General features: G+C 46.4%; 1 protein-coding gene across 2 annotated transcripts in view; it reads right to left on the bottom strand.

Moving 5' to 3' along the window:
• Positions 1 to 1399, bottom strand: part of MYORG (myogenesis regulating glycosidase (putative)) — a 40041-nt gene extending 38642 nt beyond the window's left edge. The window contains exon 1 of one of the 2 annotated variants that reach the window (XM_061613235.1): positions 1024 to 1399. The gene's annotated coding sequence lies outside the window, so the exon portion shown is untranslated. The other variant, XM_061613239.1, reaches the window with a different exon arrangement.
• Between the last annotated feature and the right edge of the window lie 12402 nt (positions 1400 to 13801).

Here is a 13801-nt window from a genome sequence, read left to right as displayed (position 1 = left end):
GCACAACAGATGTGCACTGCAGTAACAGCCAAAGGTGACTGACTGACCGGGCTCCTGCTGCGATGAAGGGAGGGATATAAATCAAATAAATAAATATGAGTGAACAGAAAAACAAAACTAGGAGGCAGTAGTTATTTGGGATTCGTAGAACTTCGCACAGGCACGTCTAGGCTACATCGCTCCAGATGCGGCTTCAGGGACCAGTGTGGCAAGACCCCATTTCGCACGGCTGCAAGGAAAGGGAGTTTCACGGGCCATAAATAACTTGGGTGTATTATCTATTAACCAGAGAATCAACAGTTCCTTCCTCTACAGGCAACAAGTCAACAGCAAGAAGCGGGGAGGGGGGCAGCCGAAAGGAATGGGAAAGCAGCTGACTCAGCACCCCTCCAACTGGCACGAGGGTGGGGCGAGCTCTCTTCCTGGGGTTCCCCGGGGGCCCCTGCGCAGGAGATCGCGGGGTCGTCGGAGGGGTGTCTTCAGGCACATCCGCAGGAGTAAAAAACAAACCAACAGGGTGCGGGGGGAGGGAGAGAAAGGCGGAGGAGGGGGCCACGCAACTTTCGAGGCAGAACCCAAACTACTGTAAGGAGGCAGACCCCCCCCCCGGCTTGAGCTGCCCCCAAGCCCACATCCTCCCTCCCTCCCTCCCTTTGACGCCCCCAAACAACGCCAAGCCAAGCCCGCTTGCAACAGGCCAGAAGTTTACCTGTCGCCCTGGAAGAGCCCCACATTTGCAAAGGGCGCCCCGGCGCTGGAGCATCTGCACGTGGGGGGCGGCAGCGGCGAGAGGAGATCGGCGGCGGGGTCCGGCCGGACAGCCCAAGCCGCCCCCTGCTCCCTCCTGCAAAGGAGCCGTCGGCGGGGACAGCTGCCGGGGCGGAGGGTGGGGGGAGACCTACTTCTCACAGCCTCGTTTACGCGCCCCCTCGGCTGCCCGTCCCCAGCCCGGTCGGGCCGAGGGAGGAAAGGGCAGGGCGGCCCAGCTCCCGCCCCGATGCGCCTGCAAACCCCCGAACTCACCGGGCTGCCCCGCGCGCTTGCGCCTGCCCAACTCCGGCCGGGATCCCCCGCGCAAGGAGCGGCGTCGGGGCTGAGCTGGTGCGGCTTCTGCTGACGCTGCCGCCGCCGCCGCCGGGCTGTGCTCCGGGTGCGAGGAGGAGGAGGAGGCGGTGGCGAGGGAGGGAAGAGGAGTCTGGGAGATGTAGTTTGCCAAGAGGAGCAGCGGCGGCAGCTGGAGCAGCGGGCCAAAGCGGCTCCCGAGCTCCTCCTCTCTCGGCCCGCGGCGGCAGCGAGGCGGGGACCCGGCCTGGAGGTGCGAATGGGGTGGATGAGCCGCCTCGCACTGGAAGCCCCCCCCCTGGTGGCAAGTGCAACCGACCCAGCCGAAGCCGGAACGGGGCGCAAAGGGCTGATCATGCGGGCCCGTTTCTTCTCCAGCCCCAGAAGAAAATCGCAGTGAACACCATGCGGCGACGGCCCCACCGGCGCAACGCCAAAGCGCGGCCGCGGGCCAGCAGAGGCAATCCGTGAGAGAATGCGAATACTATTACTGAGATTAACAACGGTTGCATTCAACCAAGTCCCCCTCAGAGTAGACCCACGGAAAGGAATGGACCTAAGTTAGTCGCATCTATTAACGACAGTGGGTCTCCTCTGAGTAGGACAAGCACTGAATGCCACCTGATAACAACCGTCCGATTGGCGTCAAGGGAGCGGGCGCTTCCTTCGGCAGTCGGCAAGAAAAAGCTTTCTTTGCTATTGGCCTTTCCACGACTGTTGACCAGATGGAACCTCCAGGGTCATGAGCAGTCTTCCTCTGAATTCCGGCTGCTGGGGACCAACAGCAGGAGAGGGCTCCCTGCTTCTCCTGCTTGTGGACTTCCTGGAGGGGGTTTAAGAGTGTTGAAGAAGCTGAGAGCAATGCCCTCAGGAGTCTAGACCAAGAGGCTAAACTCCTAGCAGGGGCACCCAAGGCGGAATGGTCAAAGCTGAGACACCAGACTGAGATGCATCCAGACTCAGAGGAAGGCAATGGTCAACCACCTCTGAATACCTCTTACCATGAAAACCCTATGAATGTGGTGTTGGAGGAGAGCTTTGCACATACCATGGACTGCAAAAGACACATAATTGGGTGTTAGGACAAATCAAACCAGAACTATCACTAGAAGCTAAAATGATGAAACTGAGGTTATCATATTTTGGACACATAATGAGAAGACACGATTCACTAGAAAAGACAATGATGCTGGGAAAAACAGAAAGGAGTAGAAAAAGAGGAAGGCCAAACAAGAGATGGATTGATTCCATAAAGGAAGCACAGACCTGAACTTACAAGATCTGAACAGGGTAGTTCATGACAGATGCTATTAGAGGTCCCTGATTCATAGGGTCGCCATAAGTTGTGATCGACTTGAAAGCACATAACAACAACAAAAGTTGGCAACAAGGACATTGAATTTGTCAAGGATTATCCATACCTTGGCACAGCTGTTAACCAAAATGGAGACAATAGTCAAGGAATCACAAGAAGGCTAGGACTGGGAAGGGCAGCTATGAGAGAACTAGAAAAGGTCCTCAAATGCAAAGATGTATCACTGAACACTAAAGTCAGGATCATTCAGACCATGGTATTCCCGATCTCTATGTTTGGATGTGAAAGTTGGACAGTGAAAAAAGCAGATAAGAGAAAAATCAACTCATTTGGATGAGCTTCAGTTGGTACAGCTTGAGGACGTTGACAAGGTGCTTGGACTGGTGCGTGCAACCACTTCTAAGTTGGACCCTTGCCCCTCTTGGCTAATAAAAGCTAGCAGGCCTCATTGCGAGAGGGAGTGGTCCCTAGCTGCCTGAAAGAGGTGGTGGTAAGACCACTTCTGAAGAAACCGGCCTTGGACCCAGAAAAACTTAACAATTACAGGCCGTTTTGTACACCACCCAGAGAGCTATTAGCTATGGGCAGTCTAGAAATGAAAATAAATAAATAAATAAATAAATAATAAATGTCCCATTCCTGGGCAAGGTCCTCGAACGAGTGGTTGCCAGCCAGCTCCAGACACTCTTGGATGAAACCAATTATCTAGATCCATTTCAATCGGGTTTCGGGCCTGGTTTTGGTACAGAGACAGCCTTGGTCGCCCTGTATGATGACCTTTGTCGGGAGAAAGACAGGGGGAGTGTGACTCTGTTGATTCTCCTTGATCTGTCAGCGGCTTTTGATACCATCGACCATGGTATCCTTCTGGGGAGACTCGCTGATCTGGGAGTTGGTGGCACTGCTTGGCAGTGGTTCCGCTCCTACTTGGCGGGTCGTCTCCAGAAGGTAGTGCTTGGGGAGCACTGCTCAACACCCTGGGTACTCCAGTATGGGGTTCCACAGGGGTCAGTTTTGTCCCCCATGCTTTTTACCATCTATATGAAGCCCCTGGGTGCGGTTATCCGGAGTTTTGGAGTGCGTTGCCATCAGTATGCTGATGACACGCAGCTCTACTTCTCCTTTTCATCTTTTTCAGGTGAGGCTGTCAATGTACTGAACCGTTGCCTGGCTGTGACAATGGACTGGATGAGAGCTAATAAGCTGAGGCTTAATCCAGACAAGACCGAGATGCTGTTAGTGGGAGGTTCTCCCGACCGGATGGTGGATATTCAACCTGTTCTGGACGGGGTTACACTCCCCCTGAAGGAGCAGGTTCGTAGTTTGGGAGTTCTTTTAGAACCTTCATTGTCACTTGAGGATCAAGTAGCCTCGGTGGCACGGAGTGCCTTTTACCAACTTCGTTTGGTGGCCCAACTTCGCCCCTATCTGGATAGGGATGACCTCGCTTCAGTTGTCCATGCTCTGGTAACCTCTAAACTAGATTACTGCAATGCGGTCTACGTGGGGCTGCCTTTGAAGACGGTTCGGAAACTGCAGCTCGTGCAAAATGCAGCAGCCAGATTGATAACGGGGACCAGGCGGTCCGAACACATAACACCGATTCTGGCCTGCTTGCATTGGCTGCCTATATGTTTCCGGGCCCGGTTCAAGGTGCTGGTTTTAATCTACAAAGCCTTATACAGCGCGGGACCATGATACCTGATGGAATGCCTCACCCAATATGAACCTACCCGTACGCTACGCTCAGCATCGAAGGCCCTCCTCCGGGTGCCTACTCAGAGGGAGGCTCGGAGGGTGGCGACAAGAAAGAGGGCCTTCTCAGTGGTGGCCCCGAAATTATGGAATAGTCTTCCTGATGAGGTACGCCTGGCGCCGACATTACTATGTTTTCAGCGCCAGGTTAAAACTTTCCTCTTTTCCCAGGCATTTTAGTGTATGTAAAAATGTTTGTTTTAAATTTAAATTTTAAGCTTTTAAAAAAACTGTTTTAAATATGTGTTTTATTGTATTTTATGCTGATTGTTGTGAACCGCCCAGGGAGCTTCGGCTATGGGCGGTATATAAATTTAATAAAATGAAAAAAATGAAAATGAAATGAAATGAAATGGTGTTGGAGGAGAGCTTTGCACATATCATGGACTGAGAAAAAGATAAATAATTGGGTGTTGTTGTTATGTGCCTCCAAGTCGACTACGACTTATGGCGACCCTATGAATCAGCGACCTCCAAGAGCATCTGTATTGCATTTTGGATACTCTGTTCATAAGGTTTTCGTGGTAAGAGGTATTCAGAGGTGGCATACCTTTGCCTTCCTCTGAGTCTGGATGCATCTCAGTCTGGTGTCTCAGCTTTGACCATTCTGCCTTAGGTGACCCTGCTAGGAATCTAGCCTCTTGGTCTAGACTCCTGACGGCATTGCTCTCAGCTCCCTCAACACTCTCAAACCCCCTCACCATGTTAAGGTATGCATCCTAAAGGGGGTAATTGGGTGTTAGAACAAATTAAACCAGAACTGTCATTAGAAGCTAAAATGATGAAACTGAGGTTATCATTCTTTTGGCACGTAATGAGAAGACACGATTCACTAGAAAAGACAATGATGCTGGGAAAAACAGAAGGGAGCAGAAAGAGAGGAAGGCCAAACAAGAGATGGATTGATTCCATCAAGGAAGCCACAGACCTGAACTTACTAGTTCTGAACAGGGTGGTTCATGACAGATGCTCTTGGAGGTCGCTGATTCATAGGGTCGCCATAAGTCAAAGTCGACTTGGAGGCACATAAGAACAAAAAACTGGGTGACCATTTCTTCATTCAGATGGCTTGTTGCAGGTGGAAGCCTCTCTGCCATGTACAAGCCCTGACATTTGGTTCAAACAAAAAACAAAAAAGGGAGGGGCGAATGCAGCCTTGCAAATGCTTTTACACAAGTCACCAGCCTAGCAAAATTCTTACAAGCCTGCCCACGCATGACACAGGAATAAAATACATGAATTAAAAAACACATTAAAATTAAAAACTGCTGCTTATGATCCATACCCTGCTGAAGCAGAATTCGTACAGAAAAAAGAAAAAAATGCAGAGAACCAGACATCACAGTGTACAAAGAGAGAGATTTTACCTTTTTTTTCCAAAAAAAACTGATGGTCTGTAATAATCCTAAGAATTATTGTGCAATGTGCCCCGTGTTCTAATGTTTCTGTTCAATTTCACTAAAAATTTCATACCTGTAGACAGTGTTTTAGTGGCTTCCAATCTGAATTTGTGTTCTTGGTTCATTGATTACATTTTCTGTGCCCATTTGTGTCCGCTGAGTGTCCAAAAGCTAGGTCTTTTGACCATTTGGACATGGAACGATTACTTTAAAAATGCCTTGGGCTGGAAGCTATAAGGGGCTGCCACAGTGCTCTTCTTTCCTAAATAGCCACGAAAAGTAGGAATGGAGCCTCCATTGTCAGACACAGTATATCATTGACAACAGTTGCTGAGGGATGTTGGTGGCAGCAGGGAAAAGCAAAGGCAGCTGGCTTTATATCAAACATGAGGGCTTCCTAGGAACATCTGCATACTCTGCCATGGGAAGTAAGATGCTGGCATAATAGGCCCCTTGGCCTGATCCAGAGGCCCTTTTTATGTACACATAAACCAGCGTTCTCCAACTTGGCGCCCTCCAGACGTTTCTTACTACAAAGTCTACTAGTTCCAGCCAACAACTGACTGGGGCTGTCAGGAACTGTAACCTTTTATTTATTTATTTGATTTCTGACTCTTTCACCATAAGGTCCCAGGGCTGGTCACAGCACTTTAAAAATCCAATATTAAAAACAGTTTAAAACAAATTACAAATTACAGCCTACAGACCACAAATGGAGTCTAAAGGTTAATGAGCGTTCATCCTGATGTGTTTGCGCAAAGCTTATGTGGAGTTTAGATTATATCTGGTCTTTATTGAGCATTTATTCTGATTTGATTGTGGGGCAATTATACAAAAATGAACACTTGTCCTGCATTCATTCTTACAGAGCATTTGTATGTCTTCTCGTTAATTGTTCGTACACTCCACCCTTCCCAATGCATTTCCCCATCACTTTCCAAACTACGAAAAAGTCTGATTCTCCTTTCAAAGTGAATTTGTTGTGCTAGAACAACAGAGCCTTTAATCTGCTTTAATTGCATGAACCTGAATTTACGGTATGCAAAATACTGAACATCTAGAGGCACCCTAAAATATCTGGAGAGCACCAAGTTGAGGAAGGCTGGTTTAGACAAGGGCACTGTATTGTTACAAAAAGCATGCCGACAGACAGAAATCAAGCTTGATTTGTAGCTATTAAAGGTGCGGAGCATTTGTTCAGCTATATATATATATGTATACACACACACACACACCATATACTGTATATATACCATATACTATCTATCTATCTATCTACACACACCCCAGATATATGGTGGCTCTTCAGCCTCTATGTGATCCAAATTACAAGGACTGCATGATGGCTTTTTTTAGGGCCACATGCTACTGTTACAATTTACTGCCACAAGCAGGAATCATCAGGAAGGAGTGAAAAAAGATGCTAAGCTGGTAGGCCTTTGGCTGATGCCTGAGTTGCCCAAGCCACGCAGATAGTGTACAAGGAAATCAAGGCAGAGTGGTGGCTCTTAATAGGGAGAAAGTCGGTGGGTGGGCCAGGGATTCAAAACACACGAGCAGCCAAGCAGATGACAAGCTCAATTTCCCCAGGAACACCCTATGCAAAAAATGTAGCAAGTTGGATTGGAGGGCCCAGATTCACAGGACACCTGCCCGACATTAGTGGCTGAAATGGAGCATGCCAGTTGAAGGATCCTTTTGGATCCTTTGCTCCTAATCTCTTGGATGAGCTTGCACACCAAGGTCCAACTTTCGACAGAAGAACCCTTTACTGTATGCAGGTCAAAGAGAGTATTTTTCCACTCCCCCCTTGGCTTTATTTATTGTTAGTATCTTGCTGTTCATTTATAGCCCACCTTTTGGTTACAAGAGCTTCTGATGTAGTTTATAATGTAGATTAAAAACAAACATAAATACACACACACAAATCACAATATCACAATAAGATATAAAAGAAGTGAGAGATTGAGGTCAGCTGCAGGCTTGAAGAAGTCCTGGACAAAGTACCCTGCAGTGGGTCCCTTCCCTTGTCAGAGGGCCCTGGAGGCCTCATTTCAGAGCGGCAGGCAACAGTGGCAGTGTTCTGAGCAAGTCTGGCCCTCTTGTCTGCCTGCTCACTAGCTGCCGGACTAAGTTCAAGGTGCTGGTTTTGGTGTACAAAGCCCTATACAGCTTGGGACCAGGATACCTGAAAGACCATCTCATCCCTTATATACCCAGTTGATCACTGTGCTCTGCCAGTGAGGGCCTCCTGCAGATACCACCTCATCAGGAGGTCTGTTCCGCATAACATGGGAAACGGACCTTTAGTGTGGTGGTGGCAATCCTTTGGAATTCCCTCCCCTTAAGTATTAGTGGAATTGCTTTTTAATATGTTTTTAAAGCTTTTTGTAAAAAAATTGGTTTTAATATATTTTAATGTCTGTTTTTAAGATGTGTTATTTATTTATTTATTTGGACAATTTATATCTACTTATATTTAAATGAAACTCGATATATTGATATAAACTCTATGTTGATATACTGAAAATATTTTAGAGTGTTTTTAGTATTTTGTTTGCTGCCCTGGGAGGAAGAGTGGGATAGAAATTTAATTAATTAATTATCCTTGTCATCGCCATCGTCATTGTTAGGATGCCTCTTCAAGCAGCAGGTACTGGGGGCAGGAAATGGCAGCAGCCAGGTGTTTGAAGAGCTTTGCAAAGGCACTCCTGCCCCCAACCTAAGTATCCAGGAACCCTCCCCTGAAAACAACAAAGGATGTGCAGCTCCGTTCATACTAGGCTGCCTTTCTAGTTCCAGGGAGCACCGGTTTCCCATTATCACAGTTTTTTTAATTCATTTTGATGGCAAAGTCCATTTGCTTAGTTGTTATGTGCCCATTTTGGTTGAATGCAGTTAAGAACACATGTCCCATTGGCTTAGAGCAGGAGGAATATCTGGTTGTTAGTTCTCTCCAATGGATTTCACCCAGATGTGCTGGTTTTGAAGCTAGAGGGCAGGCATGGTTGTTGGGGAACACCTGGCTGCAGTGCCAGCTGTTTCTACAAGGTCAGCAGCAACCAGAGGTTGGGCAGCACATGTATTCTTTACAAGGGCCCCATCACCCCTCAACTGGGAACAAGGATCTGTGTGCACAATCCTAGTACCAAACTGTAGGGCTCAGATATATCTGTGAAAGCTATAGGTGTATAACCCACAAGCTGCCCCTGTGGTATTCCAAATGGTTCTTTCTATGGCTGAGTTTTGTTACTGAGACAGTGGCAAAAAAGAAAGAAAATAAAATAGTTTTGTTTTATTTCATACATGCATTATTAATACAACATACATTTATCAAAATTATAATCCATTGTAATATTTAAAGCTTAAACAAGGCACAGCATTCTATTATTATGAAGAAAAATCATTGTCCTGCTGAAGTCACAGGATCATTCTTATCGCAATACAAACTCATATATCACATTTGGCCACAACCATTTATTTTTGCTGTATTCCTCAAAATGATTCCATCTTATCCAGAAGCTCTTTGTCACACTTTTGTTGTCTAAACCTGAGATAAATGGATTAGTTTGTTTGGCCATAGCAGCAAATTCCAAATTTTTTTAAAAAAATTTATATTTATAATTAATTAATTAATAATTTAGACCCCGCCTTATGGCCAAAAGGCCCTCAAGGCGGCTTACAAAAAACAGGAACATAACAATACATCAATAGAGCATACTACATCAATAAAATAAGACAATTCTCAAAATTAAATAACGATTCTCAAAATGAAATAACAAATAACGTTATTAAAAGCAAATTACTGAGCAAGTGTTACTTTAAATACTAGTATATACATGTCCACAAGCCAAGAACAAGAATAATGCTGGCAACTGGGTTCTTCATTCAACCCATGTGTCCCATGTAATGCAGCAGTCTTGCAGTCTTTGTCAGGCGATCTGATGGAAGGGAATGACCCAATAAAAGCTTCTGCTACAATAAAACGGGTATGGTTGGTTTACTTTATACAAACAGATATGCCACCCAGTATCTGAACACTTGTTGCCTTGCAACCAAATGTATGGATTGCCTCGTATGAAAACGACAGTGTTTGAGGTGATGTCAGCCAGCTGAAAAAATTGCCTCACTCAGTATCGTTTCCACTGATTAGCAATGGCTCTTCAGGTTTTCAGGCAGGGGCTTTGCTCTGTCTTCCTTGGATATGCCAGGAATCGAACCTGGGGCCTCTTGCATGCAAAGAAAGTGCTCTGCCATTGAGCTACCTGAAATCTCAATGTAAATCTGTGTGAGCTTTGAGATGATAACACGCTCTGAGCAGGAACAGACTCTAAATGTCTTCCCCAATGATCACTGCTCCCAGATTTTATTCTTAGTGCTGTATCATGTGAAATCTATTCTGTGCAACATAATGGTGTGTATGTGTGTGCTGTAGTATTGCACTCAGGTGTAGTTTTGCACATTGCCCTCCCAAGGAACAGATAAGCAAAGCATCCTCACCTGATAGGGCAATGTGAGGGTAACCTTGCTGCTTTTTAAAAAAAATCTTTAGAAAGGGAAGGATTGTTTGCTTATTTCAAGTATTAATAGGTTGCCTTTCTGGCAAAGGCCTCTCAGCGTTCAGTAACAGCAAGCCATTGCTGGAGGCACAAGCAAAAGATAAGCTACAACATTAATTAAAGTTCACAAAATTGTGCAGACACTGGAGGAGGAGGAGGCGGAGGGCTGTGTTGCTGTCCCTGATGACAGCACAGACGGTAGCCAAGAAGAGCTCACACCACTCACACGAAGACACTTCACAGAACAACGCAGTAGAGGCTTCAGGTTACGGAAGAATTTGCAACACACCACTTTTGTGGGCTGTAAGTGGGATGTTCCCGTAGCAGCACCGCCACGCAAGACACTTGAGCTGGCTTCAATAAATGGGCAAACCAGCCTTCCCCAGCCTGGCACCCTTCAGGTGTTTTGATCTACAACTCCCATCAGCCCCAGCCAGCTGGAGTTGTAGTTGTAGTCCAAAACATCCAGAAGGCACCATGTAGGGGAAGGCTGGCATAAACACTACAGATTTTAAAATGCTAACAAATGATTATCTGGCTATGATCTGACTCACGGGCAGCTAGTTCTGTGTACAAAATGGACCTTTGGACTTGGGTTTTATTGGACAGCAGCCCCACCAGTGCATGGCACGCTGTTTCTGATACAAAGGGGAGTTTCCAAAGCAATTTTTGACATGTCATGGAGGTGCCTGTTGCTCAAAATCCAGCTTGGTGCATGTGATGTTCCTGTAGGTTAAGCATCTGTAAATATGGTAAGTGCGGGTCTGTTAGGTGATGTATGGTAATTGACTGAGAGAGAAAGGGGGAGTACATGGGTGAGAAGCGGAAGTATGCTGGATGATGATTGGCTGAGTGGCTGGCTGGCTGAAGGTATAAATGGAGGTTTGTGAGTGATGGGGGGAGAAGTTGTTGAGTTGGTTGGAGTGAGGTTGGTTGGTGAGGGTTGGTTGGCAGAGTTCGGAGGGAAGTTTGTATTGTATTTGGCTGATATTTATATATATATGAACAGAAACATAAAGAGTGACCATATATGAAACCATACGCTTGTGAAACATTCCTAAAGTAATCTTGTTATTTCCTGTTGTTAGTAAATAAATACTTATTTGGTTTACCAAAGGCCTGATCCTTGGCTGGGGGAATATACAGACCAGAAGGAAGGGCAAGGTAATTACCAAGGCTGAACAGAAACTGTATCTAATGGTGACAGCGGTGAAGGGAGATACTGTAACAAGTCAAGTATCCAGAGCAACCCAGAGTTGTATGCTTTATATATAAAGATACAAGGGGGTTGGGAACAGCATAGGCACACAGTCACAAAGTAACAAGCTATAGAGAGATTTAGGCAAAGTCTCTGGGAGTATTGGTTACAGGAAGTGACTGGTGGTGTTGCCTAGCAGTGGGATCTAGTGAGATCTGTGCTAGAGCAGAGTGAGAAACCATATAAAGCACGGTCCTGACTGTTGGTGTCCCTGGTGGTGCCTAGTGAAAGGCAGTAGCCACAAGCAGGTGGGAACCTGACAGGGAGAACCAGGGAAGGACGTCACAGTGCACACGCAAGTGTCCAGGCACTGAAAGTCATGGTGACTCCTAATCCCAAGATTATAAAGGCTTTTCCTGCTTTTGTTACTCTTACCAAAAAGAAAAGCCTATTCCCCGAATTCAGATATGGAATTATGAGTGCTAATTTTTAGGATTAGCATTAGGCACTCAAAATCTTGCAAGTGAGCCACAGAATTCATTTTTTGGCAATGCCTGATCCTTAAAAGGCAGGCATAAGTGCAATAGCCCTCTCTAACTGTTGTTCTCCAGGAAACTGGCATTCAGAGGCTGATCACCTCTGACACTACGAACATCAGAAGAACCTGCTGGATCAGGCTAATGGCCCATCTAGTCCATTATCCTGTTCTCACAGTGGCCAACCAGATGCCTGTGGGAAACTGGCAATCAGGAAATGGGACTGCCTTCAAGTCGATCCCGACTTATGGCGACCTATGAATAGGGTTTTCATGGTAAGCGGTATTCAGAGGGAGCTTACCATTGCCTCCATCTGAGGCTAGTCCTCCCCAGCTGGCCAGAGCCTGCTCAGCTTGCCACAGCTGCACAAGCCAGCCCCCTCCTTGTCTGCAACTGCCAGCTGGGGGGCAACTGGGCTCCTTGGGACTATGCAGCTTGCCTACGGCTGCACAGGTGGCAAGACATGTAACCCCTGAGCCACTCCCTGTGGGGTGATCTTTAGCTGGCCCTTGACACCCAGGAGACACGAGCGGGGATTTGAACTCACAGACTCTGGACTCCCAGCCAGGCTGTCCTCCCCACTGTGCCATACCAGCTGTTTGGCAATCAGGACCCTCAAAGCAACAGCACTCTCCCCTCCTGTGGTTTCCTGCGGACACTGGAAGTAACCAGTGCCATCAAGATAAGTAACTATCGATAGCTATATCCTCCACCAATTTGTCCCTTTAGCCATCATGACTAATAGCCACTATCACACCTGTACTCCCTTAAACTTTGCAACTTTTAAAAAGCCATCCAAGCTAGTGGCCATTGTAAAATCTTGTGGTAGCAAATTCCATAGATTAATTATGCACTGAGTGTGTGGGGAAATTATTTTGCTTGGCCTACTTTGAACTTGCAGACATTATCACTGGATGACCTTGAGTTCAAGTATTATGACAGAGGCAGAAAAAATGGCCAAATGTTCTATGAGATCCAGTGGAGTCTCAGTCTAGGCACACGCAGGTAGCCTTAAAGCTTCTGATCTTCACACCCGATTACTTCCGATGTTGGCAGAGATTCTTATGGACTGGATACTTCATGCATCTCTACCAGGAGTGCATGGGGTGTCCTGTACACCTACACATCAGTGGCGGCTGGTGGCTCCATGTCAGTGGGGCAGGGGAATCCGCTCCAGCTTTTAGTGCTAACAGCACCTTGGACAACTACTTGAAAGTTTGGACTAAAACCCAGAGCGAATTTCACTGCCCCACTGAGTTACCAGCAGTTGTTCCTATTCAGGAAAGCTTCCATTTGGACACAGTTTGTATGACACTTTTAGCCTTATGCTAAAATTTGGCAGATACAAACAGTCCCTGCAAAAAAGCGCTCACTGTGTAGATGTTCTAATAATTAGTATATGGCCAAAAGTATCACCAGAAACATCAGTTAATGAGTTAATTTCTCTTTTCTTCTTGGGGTATTTCTGCTTTTACCTCCTCATATACAGCATATTTGCAATTAAAATGGAGTACAGATGCTCATCCAAGCACTTCCTTTGCTGAAAACACTGTCGTGCCTTCACTCCTCAAAGATGTATCCATACTATATAATAGGGGCATGGTGGATGTTGCTCAAAGTTTGCCTTAAAGTTTTAACGGCAGGACTTTAAATCTTCTGGATTTTGAACCTGGTTAAAGTTTCTGGGCGGCATTGAGTGCTGAAGCATATACTTTACTAACTTAGATGCATTGATTTCAAAGCGTCTCCTCTGAGTAGGACTTCATTAAATACAACCTTCTGCTTTTGTGGAGTTTTCTTTGTCGCTAGGAGAAGGAGATGGTGCTGCCTCCCTCTCCAAGCCGCCACATGTTGCCTTGGCTCTGGTTGGTGATTTGATTGCTAAGGGGAAGAGGGACTCCATTAGCCCAAGGACGGATCAGAGGCGCTATTAGTCACCAGTGGCAATTTTAATGGCAGCCTGTCTCAACTCTCTA

This window comes from Rhineura floridana, chromosome 1 (assembly GCF_030035675.1).
Source record: "Rhineura floridana isolate rRhiFlo1 chromosome 1, rRhiFlo1.hap2, whole genome shotgun sequence".
NCBI lineage: Eukaryota > Metazoa > Chordata > Lepidosauria > Squamata > Rhineuridae > Rhineura > Rhineura floridana.
This window is presented reverse-complemented; position numbering and strand designations above follow the sequence as displayed.